Genomic DNA, 20,144 nt, shown 5'->3' with positions numbered 1-20,144 from the left:
GATGGATGCCTATTGGAAGATGCTTCTGTCCCTTTCAACAGTGGCAGTGCAGTATGGAAACAGCTTTCCCTAAGGCTTCATTCCTCATTGACAGAAGGCGTCTAGATTTGTTGCTAGAAGGATGACAGCCTATGCCTTTACAGAAGAAGCCTCTAATGAGGGCCAATTATGCTTTACACAATAAGAAAAATGAACCTCAGGTCTTTACGCTGTCTTTGCAGCTTCAGATATCCATTCAGCCCCACCAGTCTGGATATGAAATAATAGTAGCTAAAAACATTTCTGTTAAAATAAACACATGAAATTTTAGAACATGACTCTTACTCCTCTACACTGTAACAAACAGTAAGGAATTGTTATACTACTGGCCATGGAGGCATTTCTTAGATTTTCCTTCAGTATGTTTCCATAAGGAGTATAAAATCATAGCCAGCAGTTTGGAAAGCTTTTTGATTTGTTCATAAGAAGAGAACATGCTGGTCAATTTTCTCTAAATGTGTAGTGATTTAAAAAGCTGAATTTCTAGGACTGCCATTAAGCATTATTTCTCTACACAAACTTTACTGTGATGATTAATCATCTATATTCAGGGACTACACCTCAAGAATGTTATGCACCTTGCTTTCACCTTAGTTTTGTCACCAAATGGTAAAATCTACATACCAGGAAATTCATAGGAAAACCTTAGTGTCAGTGTGAAATGTCTCTCCATTTCAGTCTTGCATTTTGATGGAGGATATGTGAAGCAATCCCAATTTTCTCTAACTTTTTTAGACTCTGCATGGACTGAAGCCTCATACAATTTTCAAAGTAAGCCCTGAGAAATGAGTAATGCATACATTTTGGTATCACACCCTACCCATTCCTTTCAGACACACACCTTTTTGTCTGGCTAGTTTTTGCTCTCCACCCAAAAAGTCTGCTATTGCTAAGATCATCGAAATTGCGTGTCAGTAACAGTATATTTCAACTTAACTGAGCAGAAAACAGGAACAAATTTTGTGAGTCTGGAAAAAAATTTGACTTTGAATGATTGAAAATCAGCCTTAGGAAAGTTTGAAAGAAAATCATGTTGGAGCATTTGAAATTTGCTGTTGACATTGTGGGTTTTTTTAAGAAACTGCAACTTCTTCATTATCAAACTTTTCTATGTAAAATTATGTTAATTCAAAAGACTTTGGCATTTTCACCCTTTAAACCAAGAAAGGTACGTTCCTTCATTTAAAAGTTAACTAGTTCATATTTGTCCAATTAAAACACTAGAGTGTCTTTGGCTTGCAATTGTAAGTGGTAGAGATCTAAGAGTGAGACAAAACTTTCTCTCTGTAAAGTTTATTGATTTGGGCTCTGCACTAATCTAACTAGTACTCCATGGCTTCAAGCTCAGAGGTGATTTATACTTCTGTCTTCCAGAGCATGGGCCAAATTTGCTTGCCTTTGCCTAAAAAGCAGCATGTAAATCCAATTGTTTGTGTCTTCAGAAGTCTTCTGCACTCCAGGAAGATGCACTGAGGTACCACCAAGCTCACAGAAAACACTGGATGGAGATGGGGGACCTCAAAGTACAAAATTAAATCAAGGGAAATGGAAACATTCCACTAAGTTCAATTTGCATCTCCCACATTTAATGTCACTTTAGCCGTCCAATTCTTCTATACAGAACCTTTAGCACTGAGTGCATCAGGGTGGCTGTCATTTACTTCCCAGCACTTCAGCATAACCTGTTTTCTTACCTCATTCAGTAATCGTTAGTCTAGAAAAGCCCAAGTCCCACGAAAGGCAGCAAATGCTCTGCCTACATCAGGGGCTATGGAGCTTTTGGCTGCCCATTCACGTCAGTAACTAAGGCTGCCATTCAACAAGCAGTCTGTGTAATGCTCTGAGGCTCTGTGACTCCCACTCAGCTCCATTTACTAGTGGGAATGAGTGCCAGAAATAACATGCCAGCTAGGAAAAAGGAATTTTTCAACTCAAAGGTTTACAAAATCCAAGTGCTTCAGGACTACTTGCTTTCTTTTCTTCCTCTGTGCAGTTAATTTTTTTCCCCCAAAAGAAGTCATAACCTGTGTCATGCCCAATGGTACAGTGACATTCTTTTCAGTCACTTCATTTTACTTAAGTCAGTTAGTCAATGTGCTTAATTTAATTTAAAAAAAACCAACCAACCAAACAACAAACAACAAAAACCCCTCTCCTCCCCCCCAAAAAAAACAAAAACAAACAAAAACCCCCACCAAAACAAACAAAAAAAAAAAAACCACCAAACTACAAAGCAACCTGAAAAACAGGACAAAACCTGTCCAGATTCAGACATTTTGTGACTTCTAATGCAACCTCATGCTCCTGGTCTAAGAAATGTTTCTATTCCTTCCAGATAATCACAGTAACAACTGTAATCCTTGGGCATTGGTAGCTGCAGAGTGTTGCAAAGACAGATACATGATTTCAACTGGCTTTTCACCCCAGAGGCCCAGAGAAATGGGCAGGCTGCCAGAGACAAGATTCCTTCTGTAAAAAAAAAGGGTTTCTTGCATCATGTCTTGTGCTGTGACTTCATGCTGGACACTGCAGATTTAGGAAAATATCAATGATCCTGATAGCTTTTCCAAAAAAGAAAGGAATAAAAAAAGTGTTTTATGAGTCCTTTCCCACATCTATCTGTACACTGAAGCTAATTTTCTGTAATTCTTGGAATACTGGGAAGGTTCCAGATGGCTGAAAGGAAAAATTATGCTGTGACGATATCTTAATAGAATTAATGAAGCCCGAGACCGCAATAAGGTTGTCAGCAGAACTGCAGTTCATGGTAAAATGAAACAGGAAAAGAGGGAGAGCTTGATTAATACTGAATTAAAAGAGAATAATGCAATTAACACCAACTGGTCTGGATTTATGGGAAATAGAGTTTGTCAGAGAAAATTTATCTCTTTTGATGAGGTTACAAATCTGATTCATGAAAGTAATAGTGATAATGTAATATACTTAGATTTCTGTAAGGCATTTGTGCCTTAGTACCACATAATATTTTGATCAGGAAACTCAAATGATGCAAAATCAATACATCAGACACAACATCAAATGAATTAACAGTTTTGTAACTGATAGGTTTCAAAATATAATTGTAAACAGATACTCACTTCCATACAGGAGTGTTGCTGATGGAGTCCTGCCCAGATTGTGTTTTGGACCTTTCAGGAACCTATTAAGGAAAAAAATAAAACAACTAAAAATAATTGCTAATATAGAATTTGCAGATGACACCAAGATTGGTGGACTGGGAAGTAAGGAAGAGGAAAGGTCAGAGACACAGAGCAACCTGAATGTCCTAGTAAAATAGATGGAAACAAAGGAGATATACTCTATGTATAGCATACACATAAAGATCTAAAAACAAAGACAACAAGCTTTATAGATTTATGCCATTTTTGCAGTGCTCCTTTCCAAGTGTTAAATTTCACATTTTAATTTCATTGGATGGACACATCTTGGTCTATACAAGTGAGAGGCATGACTTCTGGAGACATGAGCTAACCGTAATACTCTTTGCATGGCTTTATGTTGTTCAAATATAATCTGACTTTTACACAAACTTGTTTAGCTTTTAATTTCCTTGGGGGTAGAGAGGAGGAAAAACACTTTCACATGCAGAGACCTTGTTTGTCCAGAAGTAGGTATCAGCTTCCAATTAACTTTATGATGGAGCTGTCAGCACTGAAACTACATTATTGGAAAAAATAATGCTATAAGATGACACAGTTCTTAACCAGGTGCGGGTTTTGTTGGAAAAAGAAAAGGATTCAGTTAAAATTCAAAGATTACGCAAAATAAATATTCAGGAAAGTGGTGGAAAGAGATTAAACTGAACAAGCTTCAACTCTAAGGAAAAAGTGAGTGGTCAAGATGTGAAATAGCAAGAAAGTTATGCTGCTTCCTAGTCCTGTTATACATCTGACAAAACCAGTTAGTTACTTTTTATTCTCTTTGCTGCTGAGCATGATGGACTAATTAGTGGAAGTGATCAGAAATTCCCCATAGGCCATCTCCAGAGAGACATTCTCTTTCCATAGTCTCTGGCAGGGTTAGAGAGAGGCTGCCAGACCCATCACCTCGTGTTTTGCACCCCATTTTTGCAGCATCCTGCCTGACTAGCTGAGGGACAGCAAAGATACTGAAAGCTTGAGCAGTGCTGACACTACTGAATTTGTTTAAACCTGCTTGCAGAATTTAATTTAGAAATTATTTTGAGAGGCTGGGTCTTCTACTTTATTTTCTTCCCCTTTTCAGCCCAAACAAAAATATTACATAGTTCGGTTTCATGGAGAAACAGGAAATTGGAGTTTTCCACAACAAACTTAAATCCAAATTTTATAGCTCTAGTGCCACTTTACAGTGGACCCAAGACTTTTTGTAGTACAATAAAAGATTAGTTTCTAATGTTATCCAAACCTCCTCCCTTTATTCATGTGACTAATTCTGCCGTGGTCATGTAGTATTAATGACTGCACTTCCTGAGCCAGACTACAGTTTTATCTGAGCAGACTAAGGAGTTAAAACTGAATTATCATAATCCTATCCTTATTTTGTCCTTAATAAGCAGAGATAAATGCTACAATAAGGATAATAGCATACCACATTAATATGGTAGACTACTTAGTTTTTAAGGAGTTGTGGGGCTTTTTTACGCTGGAAATCGCTCATCATCTGCAGTACTGATCTTTTAAAAAAAAGTCACATCCTACTACCAGTGGTAATTCGGGGGTATTTTTCCATGAACATTGTCAGGATGGAGAAGATATTTTCAACTCTTATCTAGCATGCCATTCTGTGCCTGCAGAATGTGGGACAGGGTGGAGAACGGTAAGATGAAGATTTTGGCAGCTCATTCTGAGCTGAGATTTTCTGGAAACTCCCAAGGCACAGATACATATATATATATTTGGATTCGAGGAGGCATACATTAACTATGTACTTCTGCAGCAGGAGTCACTGTGCCGGTATTCCAGGAGTTTTCAGGGTTTCTTGGTCAAGCGCTTCATTAAAGAAAATGGCCAAGTCTTATAATTTCAGGTTGCCAGCTAAACAGGCAAACAACATTGCATGAGTTTACATTTGGGTTCTATTTTTAAAAGCTGCCCACAAGTATTAGAAGCAGAAGCCTATTAGTTTTTTTAAGGGAGGAAGAGACTCTTGAACGCAGTTTTTTCAGATTTAATTCTGTGAATTAAGAAAACGGAGGCATTTTGTTAGGATGTAGCTGAATGGCACACCTATTTCCAAGGTACATCTTGGAAATACACCTTTCTAGTCTTAAACATTGATGACTTCTGCCTTCTTCTCATCTGAAAGAGCATTCAGTCCAGAATGGGACAAAGGGCTTAACAGCCTGAAACACCAAAATATAAATGTTCAAACAGATCTGCTGCTTTTGTGCACCAGACTTTCTTTGGCAAGCTTGGGAAAGTACTTTTCCTTTGAGATCAGCTATTGCTGTTTTGATTAATAGATACTTCCATATATAACTTAGTATTAACCTCTCCATCTTATAATCGGTATAATCCTTATAAATATGCAACTGAAATAGTTATGGAATTTCCAGCAGTGTCATCACAGATGTTTTATTAGCCTGAGGGTATAGTTTAAACTAGCTTTGCTGCTGACGAAAATATTCATGTAACTACTACCTAACATATTATAGAAAAAAAATTTAAAGAACCTAGAAAAATAAGTATTTTAAAGCCAGATTCCAGAGACTCTCAGACTCTCAAAGTCAAGTTAATAACAAAGACCTTATATTCTCTTCTCTGTATAAAAAGAAAATAGCAAGCCTAAAAGATTATACATGTTGAATATGCATGAAGAAAATGGAGACTTTCACTATCCTAAGGGACAAAACCTAATCACATACCCTCTGTTGAAAGCTCAGATGGTCTACTGAGAACCCCAACTTTGCATATGTAGCACTTGCAAGCCTCTGGAACCCAAGCTGTGTCTAGAAGCCCTTAAATCCCTGTGGCATATTCCAAAAGAGCACATCCTCTGTCTTGCATTATCTCCTGAGATCAAGGACTTAAAATGCAGTTGCATGTCCCATAGCAAAGTATCAACTTGTCAGATTCCTCTCAAAGGCCAGAAATAGGGGCCTTCCATCCTTGCATGTTAGCCCTTTAGTAGACATGTATACATGTATAAAGAAACTTTGCAAGAAATTGAGACACAGCTCCTTTTATTTACACAACAAATTATAAATTGTTACTGAAGGTTATAAATCTGCCAAGGGTGGGATCCCGCCCATCCAATGTGTAGCACTTCACACAGATGTGATCTATCTCTGGAAATCTCCGCAAGCAGCTGTCTCCCCCAGTGACTGGAGAGTAATTCAAAGCATCTCTTAGGGGCTTCAATAGACACCAGAGAGTTAAGCATCTGTCAGGTGGGCTGAATCCACCCCTAATATCTGAAAACTGTGCCCTTCACTTTATCTCGTTCTTCCCTCCAGGTCTGTTTGTATTCAGTTTCCCTTCCACACCACTGAGCTCCTGGAGCACATCTCTCTTCTTCAGCCCAAGTTGCTAAAAATGGTTCATTACCTTTTTTTTATAAACCATTCGTTCCTCTATCAGGTGATATCTTTTTCTGTGATTATCTCAAAAAACCCCTAGGTAGGTGACTTTGATGCTTAAGTGACCTGCTGCCTATTGTACTAAATCTGAGTAACAGTAGCTGGCTCTTTGCTTAAAGCAATTATGCTTCAGTGATCCAGGAATCACATTCTTTCCTCTGCTCAGGCCAACCTGCAAGCAAAGACAGCAGAAAAGATAAAAACCAACCTAACCAAAACAGAGATGGCAGCTTTTCATTAACACAGACAGGACACTCACAAGTCATCCCCCACTCACCAGAGCTTCCTTCTAAAAAAAATTAAAAACCTCACAAGCACTATTCACTTAGATTTATTTAGACATGAAAAAATTTAGGTCATGGTACTCTTTACTTCTCTCTTCTCCAAGCTCTGTAGACATTTTATTGACTGAGTAAAGGCTAACAGGGCTCTCATCTTTGCAGTGCCTGAGTGCTGGCTCAGCTCCACCCAAGCCCCATCCCTCCTGCAAACAGCCCTGTGGCATGAGAAAGGGATGGTAAAGGGCCTTTACAACAGCCTCACAAATTCTTCATGGCTTCTGTAGACTCTTATGAACACAGCTGGTAAGGTACACAGGAAGGGAAAACACTTCCAACCACTGATTGGAAAGACTAAGCTACCAGCTTCCATGGCTCTATGGACATCACCCACCATTCACCAGCTGCCACACCTGTAACAATACAGTTCTTTCAGGTAAAGAGGGCTGCATGTGCATCAAAGTTCTAAAAAAATCCCAGAAAATCTAGGAATACAGCAGATACACAGAAGAAACATGCATAAAGCTGGCAAAAGTGTTTAATAAATGTACAAGCAAAATCTCATTGAGACAGTGCTTTGCTAGGGAAGTCACAGTACACAGAGGGTGACCAGAGTGCTGTTACATAATTTAGTTGCGTGTACTTGTTTCCAAATACAGCCTGCTATTTTTAATTACGTTTTTTAACACAATGCCTGTGCAGAAACTTTCTAACCCCAAGACTGTCCAAGTTATTTTTATAGTCTAGCTAGAAACTTCTAAAAATAGAGCATTTCTAATACAAAACCTTGGGCTAAACTTTAATAACCATTACAGTATGCTGTTGTGGTCTGAGTAAATTATATACTGTGATGACTTAAAAATGAAAAATAATGAAGAGAAGAAACAGGGGCATAATCAACCTAAGAGTGACACAAGTAAGGGTTCCAGCTTGAAATTCTTCAGGACTGTTTGTGTATACAGTGGAATTTCATTTATTACATCTTTCTGCAATATCAGCTGTTTTTCTACACAATGCTAATCTATGCTATTTAAGAAAAAGTTTGGCCTTAGCTACCTAGATCATTGTAAAAATCCCTTGCTTTTCTTCAAACAGCCAGTCTTTTGGGAATATAAATAACATGGTTTGTCCTGCAATCACAAATAAGAACATGTCTAACAGCTAATGGATCAAAACTGGGATCGTGCTGTTATAGCGGGTACTGTGCAGAGAAACTGGAAGTTTGATGAAGTGAATCCAGTACCATTTTCAAGGCTTCTCTTCATGATAAATACTTTAAAAAAAAAAAAAAAAGAGGCTGCTGTAATAAACCGCAGATTTTCCTTTTACAGAGCAGTAACTGAGCATTTTATGACTTACACAGATTCTATCAACATTTCTAATGACAGAAGAAATATTTCTGGAACAAGATAGATTTCCCAAGAGGTTTGCATCATGAGATGAGTAACCTTTCGTGATGAAAAACAAGTACATAAATAAATATGTCTTTAAAAGAAAATGCATTATTCCTATTAGAATGAATTTGAGGCCAACATTTGAAAACTACTGAATATTAGGTGAACTTCCAAGCCCATGTTATTCACATGAGTACAAAGAGTTATAATGATACTTGCAAAACATATGCTCAGAATGAACAACACAAGGATTGCGTGTGAATGAATTGCTCACATTTGTTGTATCAACATTAAGAAAAGAATCAGAATAGTATTTTTATGAAATAGAAACGAAATCTTCACAGATTATTAGAAGGATAAATAATACCCTGCTTCTAGCAAGCTACTATAATTTTCTGCCTCGAACCATGAATCTGAATCATGTGACTGAAGACATCCCCATGGTTCTATGGTAAAAAACCAAAATCCTCTCAGTTTTGTTTTAATCACTTGTTAAATATCAGTTCTTTAGACAACATTACCTGAAAACAAAGGTCCTACAAGTTATTATCCTATGAAGTCTCCAAGACGTTTCAAGTCATGTTTTCTAGTAGCTGGACTGCTATTAACACTGAAGACCATTAAGCCAAGTCAGAGAGAACAGTTACATGACTTTTCAGCCCCAGTAGAAAGAAAGGAAACTACATCTGTAAATTATGGTGTGCTCTATGAAGCAACACAGAGGGATTAAGAATAAGAAGGTTTTATGAACCTAGGCACATTTTTACCCATATCATAGACAAGTTCAGTGGTTAAGGTCAAACATCAATATGGTTAAGGTACAAAGTGGAATGAATAATTATTTCTATAAAAAAGTCTTAAGTCTTTTTTCTTCAAATATATTGAGTTGGGGTTTTTTTCCTCCAGATTTTGCTGGAAAGGATCACAAACAAAGTAGGGGTCCATTTCAGATATGGAAATAAACTGAAATGGCAGAACTTTATATTAGTTCCACGACATATAACACTGCCTAATTAAGTACTCCCAGCTCATGTCTTCATGAATAAGACTTCTACATATTTGAAAGTGATCTCTAAACGGGGTGGAAAGCAAGGTGACAGAATTTACTGCATGTTGTTCCAGTCTAATGTGCTGCAAATGGCAGAACACACAAACACATTGTTAGGTTTGTCCTCTAATATTTTCCAAGGTGGTTTCTTTTGGGAACCACATCCTGACAAATTTAGCTGTAGATCTGAAGACCAATGTAAATCTATCTGCAGCTGTAACACTCAGCATCTTCTGAGGCTGGAGCAGCAGGAGACCAAAAGGTGCCCTGCCAAATCGGTAGGAGCTCTATAAGTGGAAAAGGAAAGGGTGGGCTAGGAAAGTGGAGGCAAGTCAAAGGAGGCCAAGAGGATAGGCTGCACAGATACTACACACACACACATTTATGGCCATGACACACCACACACTTGGTGAAAAGGAGCTGGTGGAACCAACACTAGAGCTAAATCAGTAATGCACAGAAAAGGCAGACAGGGGACGCTGCTGTGGCTTTTCTTTATGGTCTCAGGCACTGAGAGCATCTAAACTTCATCTGCAGTCCATAGTGCAGCTTCCCTACCTTAAGCACACTTCAACTCTGATTAAGGTGAAATGAATTTCATCTTTATATCAGGATTTTTTGCTTTTGCCAAGAATGAAAAGATCAGTTTCAGCATAAAGCTGTAAGCTACAGTTCCTCCACACTCCCTACTGCAGCCTGGTCTCAATTCCAAACCTGACAGCATGTCTCTAATCACACATATCATTTTAGAAACACTGTATTTCATGGTGAAACTACTGTAGGCAGTTGGTTATCAGGCTTTTCAGCAGACCAGGCAATACCGTCTACTGCTATAAATACTCTTTCAACAGCACAGGTATATTACATGTATATTTAGGCTTAAATCAAGATTGAAACTGTAGAGATGAAAGCTTTATGTTTAGTATTTGCAAAAATCTCAGTATGCTAGATAGGGTTTGAATCTCTTTTATCTGCTAATAGAAACTTAATACTTATCTATGACTAATGTTAAATTGAGTGAATGCCTCAGCCTGTTCCAGCCAACAATGTTGAGGCTGTGCAGAGTGTGTTTCAATAGTCAGATCCTTTACTATAATCGATCAAGGATGAATGAGTGTTCTGAATATCTTCCTATCCCTTCAGGGGTTTTCAGTCAATCTTTTATTGATGTTAGGTGAAACAGTAAATTCTTCTAAGAACCAGCATGGCACACAGTTTGAATTTTTCCCTGATCTACTCTGAGAACAATACTAACTAGACTATAGGATTAAACCTGGATTCCATAGATGTCCCTAGAAAGACAAGATTTTATATGTCTATATATATTATATATACACACATATAAAACCAACACTTCTCAGATTCATATGCAGCTGCCCTCTCAGCATGACGGACCAGAAGAGGCAGCATCCATTCACCTGTAGATAAAATCATATTAATGGAACTGATTTCCACTTAGAAAACTATTTCTTATGTCCCTTTTGGTGCTTACTTTTGATAGTGACATATCTTTCACAGATGCAATATCTCAGGTCGATTACACTAAAAGAAAAACCAACCCTGTTTGCAAACATTTTCATGAGAAATAATTGTGTCTGAACACCAGCAGCTGCTGCAACTTCTTATACATGTAAATGAGTACACATTCTTTTCTTTTCAGGCTTGTCTTTAGCTATTTTTCAGGTAAGCTTTATGCCGCTATATGTGTCCCACTCAAAAGAAAACCTGTATCAGGCATATTTCAAATGAAGAGGAGTAGCTGGATTTTGAAACTTCCCCAGCAAATGTTTAGTTATCTGGGGGAAATGTTTGCTATATACCATGGTATCATTTACAGTGTGTTGAGCTCAGAGGACAAGAAAAAGCATATTATTTGGAGGATACTGTCCACAATTGCAAAAAGGAGAGGTTACAGGGCAAGCTCTGGTTGGAGAGGCCATATACAAGATTATCAGAAGAACTCTGTCTTCAAAAATCCTGATGTTCCACAATTTCTTTGACTTTTTTCACATTTATACTGTAGAGTTGCATTATAGTTCACTGTGCTACAACAGCTGGGATATTCCTGTGTATAAGTGGCTTGCTTATTTTGGGATGACAGAAGCCAAAATCATGAATAGATTACCTGATTGCAGATTCATAGAAGTAAATGTGTTTTCATTGAACTCATTGAACAATGGATCAGACCCATAATCATGATTAATCCCAGAATGAAAGTTAATCAGTTAATCATATTCAAGACTTTTTCATAAATGTTGTTTCTTTCCCTCCTGCCTTCAGACATTTTCTGTTCAGAATTTGTTTACATTAAGGCAGTGTGATCGCTCATTATCCCTTGAGAAAATCTCTAGCAAGCATAGATTTTTAATAGAAAATTATGAGGACAGCAGACTTCTACAGTTGCCCTTGGTGGTCTGTGTAGGACGCTGTAGCTGGGAAGCTGTTCCAGAGAGACTGTTGCTGCACTTACCCTTATCTGGTATGGCATCCTTTGTGATCTGAAAAAACTCCTGGTCACTTATTTTATATCTTCCCTCATGTAAATACTGGAGATGTTTTAGACTACATCCGAACAACATGGTCCCAAACATCTCGCAGGTCAACATTTCTGTACCTTCCAGCAATTTCAGGGTATCCTGTGCCCAAGGGATACACCTCACCAATTCTCATTCCATCAGCCAAGAGACAACCTTCCTCCAGGAAACCCTGTTCTCCCTTTGTAAGGGAAAACAGATCAGCAACTTGTTCATCCCTGCTTCCCATATTCTCCACTGCTGTTACACCTCAGTAAACTCATCCCTCTCTTAGTGTGTCTGGCTGCATAAACACATTTTGCACAGGACTTAGAAAACACAATAGTTGATCAGAATTAGCACCTTTGTATGGATCAGGTGGAAATTCCTTTCCTGAACCACAACTACTAAAAAGGTACAACTAATCACTCTAAATAATCTTCAGAATTCAGTGGTATAAACCATTAAGCAAGTTACTACAAGTAAACAGGACTTCAAAATGTGTCTAAAAGGCAAACCTTCACCCAAATCACTAGAATTTTAAAGCAAGAATAATGTGGGAGTTCTAGGCATTTAATAAGAACACACTGATTTTGGGCAATAATACCATATGATGCAGTCTATAAGCTATAATTGGGCAAGGTTTTTCTTCTCCCTGTTCTTATGCACTTTTTGTGGGAGAGGACTTCAGTATAATAACTATGGTAACTATGAATTGCCAGAATCCCTTGGCAGCTGCAGAACTCCCCATACAATATTCCACCCATCCCCTCTATATCCTTCCCCCTTCATAACTTAAGTTCAAGCTTGTCAGTGTCTGATACTTTCTTTTGGACGTAGCCAAAGGCTAGAAAACTCTAGGTAATGCACAGGATTACCTGGAGAATTAGTTACTTCTAACAGTCTTGTCTTTCAAAAATGGTAGAACATTTCTTCTCCACTCTACAGAGGTCTGAAATCATCAGGTAATTCTTTTCAGAAAGGCACTTGTTAGAAGGTCCAACTTCTTCAGCTTAGCTATGTTATTAAGGCATATAGATTTAAAGAGCCACTCAAGAGTCAGGAGAGTAGTACACTGAGGCTCAAAGAGTTGAAGTGGTTTCCTATTGAAATATTGACTGAATGAATCTAGGATAAATTAGAACTATCCCACTTCATTTCATTCATTTACCAGGAAAGAAACATGGTTCTTTCAACCTTGACCATTAAAGAAATACGCCCGAAATCCTTTGTACACTGACTTTAAGTCCATCCACACACAGAAAATATTGTAGAACAGTTAAATCACCTCAACCACACCAGCAATGAACAGAAATCTTATTCAGTCTAAGTAAAAAAACCTAGTAACTGGTTCCTTTGCAGAACAAGTCATCGCAGCAGTATGAACTCCAAAACTCAGCCAGAAACCAGATAATACTTTGTTTGCCATCCCATCCTTTCTTTACTTACAGTTTCATTCCTAGAGGCATTTTGTTCTATTCCAATAATAGTTTCTTACTCTGTTTTCACCATGTTTTTAGAATTAAAATGTCCAGGAGTGCCATGAAAAAAAATGGCAAGATCATAATGAATTGCATTCATTAGAATACTTCCCCAGAATTAAAAAAAAAAAAATAGAGCTGGAAAAAATGTTCCAAATATCTATTATCTTACTTGTGAATGAAAAAGGAGTTGACATGAAAGCCCCTTGAAAGGAAAAAGGGAAACCGAGAAAGACACAATCCAATGGAAGTAGTGCTTATCCTGTATATTATACAGATTAGGATATCACTATCAGACATAAATATTGGTTTCACTGTTCTTATTATACTGACAAGGACAAGGTAGCTGGTTTTTCATGGAATCATAGAATGTTTTGGTTGGAAGGGACCTTAAAGATCACGTAGTTTCAACCCCCTGCCATGAGCCAGGACATCTTTCACTAGACCACATTGCTCAAAGCCCAATCCAACTTGGCCTTGAACACTCACAACGATGGGGCATCCACAACTTCTCTGGGCAGCCTCTTCCAGTGCCTCAACACCCTCAGAGTAAAGAATTTCTTCCTAATATCTAATCTAAACCTACTCTGTTTCAGCTTAAAGCTATTCCCCCTCTTCGAGGGGAAATAGAAGCAACAAATATGTGTGCCAGTTCCCTAAAACTTTAAAAGAAGGTAACATGTTTTTGGACTCAGCGATTCTGAGCTTGATCACAGAAAGGCAATGGAAAATTAACTGCAACTGCCCAGGGATCACTGGACTCAATAGAGTTATTCTGGTGTTAAGAGATTATCAGTTCCACACTGGTCCTTCACAATGATGCTCATACCTTGGCTTTAGCAAGATGAAGCCTCAGTTAGAAGCAGGGAAGGTAGCAGTGTCCACTTAGTGCTGGATATACCTCAGACATACACAAGTCCACAATTAAGAAGGAAGTCCTTTAATTATAAGCAGAAGTATCCACATATTTTGCTCTTCTCAGTTAAAGAAAAAAACATTGGTATAGACACAGATATGATTACCAGACTTCCCTGGTTGGAGAGATTCTACTGGCTTATAAATAGTATTATAAATAGCATAAGAAATTAACTCTGGCAGGTATTTTTAAAATGTTGTAGATGCAACAGAGCTCCCAGTTTTTATGGTTTTACATTTCAACACTTTCTCATTCCCCTGCTGGAGCCGTATCAGTCAACAAATTCACATTGATGCTAATTTGTTCTATGTCAATTGATATAAATGCTTCTTGTCACTCCCATTGGACACAAGCAACATTTAGGTACACAAAGATAATGAGGCAAAAGTGGTGAGACAAGAAACAGGGAAGGGTAGGAAAGAGCCAAGATTCTCTACTGCCTTTTTTTTGTAGCACCACAGATGCACTTTTTATTTCAGGTCCTGCTGCCTTCTTGTCTACTCTCCTGGGACTTAATGCTTCGCTGGACAGAATACCATCTTCTTATGGTTACTTGACAGCAGTTGCCCCATACTGTGAGTTTAGAAATTTGTGAATCTGTAGTGCAAGAAAGAGACACCTTCTCCTTACAGTATAAGTCCAGCACGGCACAAAAGTCAAAACACAAAAAGCCTCGTGGATTTAAACAGCATCTTCTTGTTTTATTTTAAAGGGATACTAAGATATAAGATACTAAGGGATATTAAGAAACAATTGAAGTTGTTGTTTCTTACAAAGGCAGCAGCCCAACCCACCTAAGAGTCACTGGTGCAAAAGAAGGGTCCGCTTACAAGAAGTTCAGCTCTCCATAGGGAAAACCGCCCAGATAAAGGGAATCAGAGCCATGTTTAGCCGTGACTTTCTGCTCTTTCACATAAGGCTTTCATTTCTCCATTATTCTTTATCCCCAAAATTCCTTATTACACCATTTTCCCTACTGAATGTAAACTGGACAAGATTTTGTTCATACAGTTTGAGACAACAATGAGTTTGGATATAGAGCGCTGCTGGTCCATTGCTGTCTGCTCGTGAATCCTAAACCATGGCTCCTTCCCACCACAGAGGTTTACCCTGCTGCATTAGCTGAGTAATCTGGAAGGTAAGAGGCACATCTAACCTCTCTGACATCCTGCCTTGGGCACTGCAGCCTGTCTTCCAAGAAGTGGAAGGAGAAACCCAGACACATCTAGAGCACAAGGCTGCAATTCTTCTGATCGTTACAGTATGCCCTTTAAATTCACCTCACCAAGTTGTAGGAAACTATCAATGATGGTTTTTTTTCTTTAGGATATATGTAAGATCATTGGTGAGAGAAAGGCATTTCCAATGAGCAATTCAGAACGTCTAAGTCATCAGCAATTTTCTGTGTATTGTCTGCATTATCTATAAAAAACAAGGAGAGCAAGGACTTTCTTAAATTAAACATTTCTCTAGTTTCTTGTTGGGATAACGACAGACACACTTTAAAAACTGTGTCTTTTCAAAGGACTTTCATTCCTAGTGACAAGTTTCAAGAAACAGCTTTGAACCAAGAAGACTAATTTCTGTTTCCTTTAAAATATTTTCTACTTTTCTTACTTTTTCAACCACGAAGAACTTAAAGATATGTATATCTGTTTCCCCACTACCAAATGTTTTGGGTTTTTATCTTTTTCCTGTATTTTATACTGAAACAAATAAAAGCATGAAGACATTAAAGGGGTTTTTAGGGTATTTTCTGTCCTTTTGTCCTAATCTTCTTTCAAGTGAGTAAGAAGGCAGGGGAGATCGTAAAAGAAATAAATGAAAAGACAAACCAAGAAAATTCAAAATTTGGAAAAATCCGACACCAAAAATTGAAAGCAAAAACCATTTTGCCCAAATCAGAATTTCAGCATGGAAAATCCAGTGTAGCAGTGAATTTGGAAACTCGCTATTCTTCAGAAATCTTCTACTAAACAAGCACCTGAATTACTGAATAACCCTTGTTTGGCAGGATAGTTAGTTCCTTCAATGCCAAGACTTTTTATTTCAAAACATTTCACTTTCAACTTTTAATTAGAATTTAAAAGAGAGGGTGAAGAAAAGATCAAATGACAAAAACACACACACACACACACACAAAACAACTGCCTGGGATTGAGGAAAGTGCTTGTCCAGAGTTGATATGTTATCTTTCCTCTCCTCTCCTTATTTTAGTGTTTCAAATTATTTTTCATATGTTAGAGATCAAAAGAAAAAATCTATTATTCCCATAATATAGATGGAGTCCAAAACACCTAACACAAACTAGTTCCCCTTCCCTAGTAAATGAAAATAAACAGTTACCTCTGTAACACAGATCATATAATGTTTAATTACCTTCAGGAGAATTGTGCTGTAGAAAAGTTCAGTTCTCTCCCCTCACTCCATAGGAAATGTGAGGACCTTCCTCTGATGCATGTATACACATTTAATTCTTTACATTTGACATTTAGTCAAATAAATCCTACTACTAGTATTGTCAAAGTCCTCCACTGTTCAAGAAATCCTGCCCACCTAGTTTAGACACCTAAGTTATTTGGACAGGATTTTCCCCTGGAGTTATTAAAGGGCACTTGTCTTCCTTAACTGGCTTTGTGAGGACCTTATTTTAAGTGGCATGGTTAACCAAGTACCTGAAGTGAAGGTGTGATTGAGGTAGCAGACTGGCTCCTTCCCCCATAACATCTCCAGCAGAAGCACAGAGTTGCTAATGTAGATGGAAGCTAAAATCTGTGAAGGAAAATAGTCGTTTTAAATTCAGAACGGGCTCTTTTCATAGGTTTGTTCTACTGGAAAATACAACAGAAAAATTCACTGATTTCCCAGCTGAAAGAATAATAATTATAATAGCAGGTAAATGAGATTAGAAAGGAGGCAGATAGATGAATCCAGGGAATATGATGCAAATGCATCATCCCTACCAAGCTCATCAGGTGTCCCACATCAGGTGCAGAAAAGCATGAATATCAAAGTACATATACTTGAAAACACCCCAAGCAGGGTGCAGATTAGGTTATTACACTTCACCATAAAAAAAAGTATTTCACAACCAAGGCTCACTGTTTTCATTTCAATCACTATGAAAATTGAGAAATCCCAGAAGAACAGCCATCATTCATCCTATTCATTCCCATCTTGCTAAAAATGTCTCTACCCTCTTTTCCAGGCAACAAGCCTAGTTTCAGTCTTGAACAGTACTTATGCAAACACCTGACACTGTTTTAAATTTGGAAAACTCAATTGAACCATAAGCAATACTTCCTACTTCACAAACTGTGAGTTAAACAAATTGTTTAACCAAAAGGAACTGCTGGGAGTGAAAAAAAGGAGGGAAAGAAAAATACAACACATCTTATGAGTTGGCCCTGAATCTAGTATTTAAATCAAATCCTCCTCTTATTAACTACTGCTTGCACAGCTTGTCACAGTCTTCCTTTTTGTCTGCACCTCATTCACAGTTTGTTGTCCCTATGGGCCATGTCAAGCTTCTGGGAATCAACAAGCTAGGGTGCTGTATGAAGGGGTTTCAATACAACTGCTGATGATCTTGATGGTCTCTCTGCTCACTCATCATATTACCTATCGTTTTCAGGAGCAAAAATCCCTGGCAGCATTATCAAAGCACGCAGCCTCCTGGGCCATCATCAACACCCTGATCCAGCAGCTGGGCCGAAAGTCTCACCCCAGCAAGTGGTGAGAGACCTTCAGATCTCTCTGAGGATGAGAAGGATGTCAAAAAGGAGATATCTTTCCTTCTTTTCCTGCAGCTCTTGGGCATCTCTTCACTCAATCATCTGCCCCTGGGGCAGCCAAGTAGCTCAGCCAGCTTTGGGTGAGCTGCTACTGGCAGACAAGCCTCATGAGTCCAATATTTCACACAATAACATCTGTAGCTCCTACAGCTTTCAACAAAAACCCCCAGACCTCCCAAGATCTTGACAAATACGCATGTAAAAAAATGTTCTGTTTGTTGATGTGCCATCAACTTTCTCTCACAGAAGAGTATTTCAGTCCCTGTGGGCATCCAACCCCCTGTGTTTTCTGAAGGATACCACTCTTCTCCCTCAGGCCCCAGGACACCAGCACAGTTTTGAAGACTGTCAAGGTCACATGAAAACATTGGCTGGATGAACTTTTTATGGTTTACTAAAATGCAAGTGCATAACCCCAAACATGATGCCAGAAAAAGAGGATTCTTCCTCCTTCTAACATATTAAATCCTTTTTCTCTCTGCTGTATATTGTTCATAATAATTTGATAACAGGCCATGCTCTTGTTGCTCGTAAAATTTACTAAGAAAATGGGTGGGCAAGAATTTTCTCCTGAGTTGCAAGCCAGGAAAGCTACTTTATGGGTGAAGGAATAGTTTGTATTTTACAGTTGGGAACGTGTGTTAGCCAAGCTTTCAGAAAACAGCAAAGAAAACTACATGTTTAGAATAATATAATAAATGTGAATATTTGTAAGAAATATATATATATGTAGTCCTTTACAACAGAAACCAAAAGTTTAACACTACCATCCACATCATGACAAAAAATCCTGACCATATTTACATAACACTTTGCTACGCTCAAGTGGCTTTTTATCACTGGGTATTTGAGTGGTCTAAAATGGACAATATTCTCTAAGGACACTTTGCCACTCAATAGGTATGTGAGACCACACAGTGAAGACTAATTCAAGCCTGAGAGGACAGAATATCATTTCTTATTCAACTCTAGCACAGAGACAGTCCCAATGGCTCTAGTGCCCCAAGCAAACAGGAGGAGACAGGATACTGCTAAAATGTGTTATTTCCTTCACCTTGGCTAGTCCTACACTGGGTACACAAGGCCACACGAAGATTTGGTGATGTCAGTGACCCCTTCTGCATCTGGGATCTCAGGGACTCATTTGCTTCTGCAGTTCAGCTTCACCGCTTTCTGCTTCTGGCTGAACCTTGAGTTCCTACAGCCTTTTCTGAAATTCAAAGTAAGTGACTTTCCCAAGGTCACACGGGAAGTGTATGGCAGGGAAGAAAGCAGCACTCTTTACACCCTTAACATCAAACGTCTTAACGCTCAGCACTCAGATCTTTTAATACAAGCTAAAATCCTGGACTTCAACCTCAACAGTTTGTTTCCTCATTAGCTAGCAAGCAGGGGAGAGCTAAAGCCCAAGGAGCCTTACATGGACCTGGTGGGAAATATCAAGTAGGTCAGTTGGACTATTTCACTGTAACAGTCCTCTTTTCACTGCTTTTCTTTGTGTTATGTAAAATATAGTATATTAAAAGACCATACTAATCATAAAACTGCATTTGTGAGAAAAAAAAATATTTTAGAGTTATAAAACTCTAAACAAGAGCTTATTCTTTATTAACACATATTTTATTTCAATGCTTAATAAAAAGAGATTAAAAAAAGTCTATGTCAAAAATTCAACACCTTCCTCCTCTGGGGAATCCCTCATGATTCTTTGCACTTACTAAGGAGGGGGAAAAAAACCAAAACAAAAACCAAGGCAGTAAAGATGCATTGCAAGAAATTTGACAACCTAAAATTAACACATCATACAGGAGAAATATTACAAAGCCCCTCCAGCCACATACTACATCCACAGAGTTTCAGGATTTATTATGGACCATAAAGAAGCAAAACAGACACTAAGGGTAGGACACAATGCCTGAATTTAGGTGCATATTATGGTTCTAAATACTGTATGGTCTCTCACTTTGCCTTCATCTGCCAGCCCGGGAGGGCACAGTGTCCTGTAGATCCTGGGTCATGTCTACCTGCCCTCAACGGTGTCTCAGACAGCCTTGGTGCCCCAAGTGGCAAAAGGTGCCTACGTTTAGGCAATTATAGTATT

At 38.3% G+C, this 20,144-nt stretch overlaps 1 protein-coding gene across 1 annotated transcript in view; it reads right to left on the bottom strand.

Moving 5' to 3' along the window:
- TBC1D4 (TBC1 domain family member 4) overlaps positions 1-20,144 on the bottom strand; it is a 556,453-nt gene that overhangs the window by 371,449 nt on the left and 164,860 nt on the right. The gene's annotated exons all lie outside the window — the stretch shown is intronic.

Source organism: Manacus candei, unplaced genomic scaffold, assembly GCF_025592945.1.
Source record: "Manacus candei isolate 608988 ecotype Guabito, Panama unplaced genomic scaffold, ASM2559294v1 h1tg000014l, whole genome shotgun sequence".
In the NCBI taxonomy this organism is placed as follows: Eukaryota; Metazoa; Chordata; class Aves; order Passeriformes; family Pipridae; genus Manacus; species Manacus candei.
The sequence above is the reverse complement of the archived record's forward strand: the minus strand, read 5'-3'. Positions and strand labels throughout refer to the sequence as shown.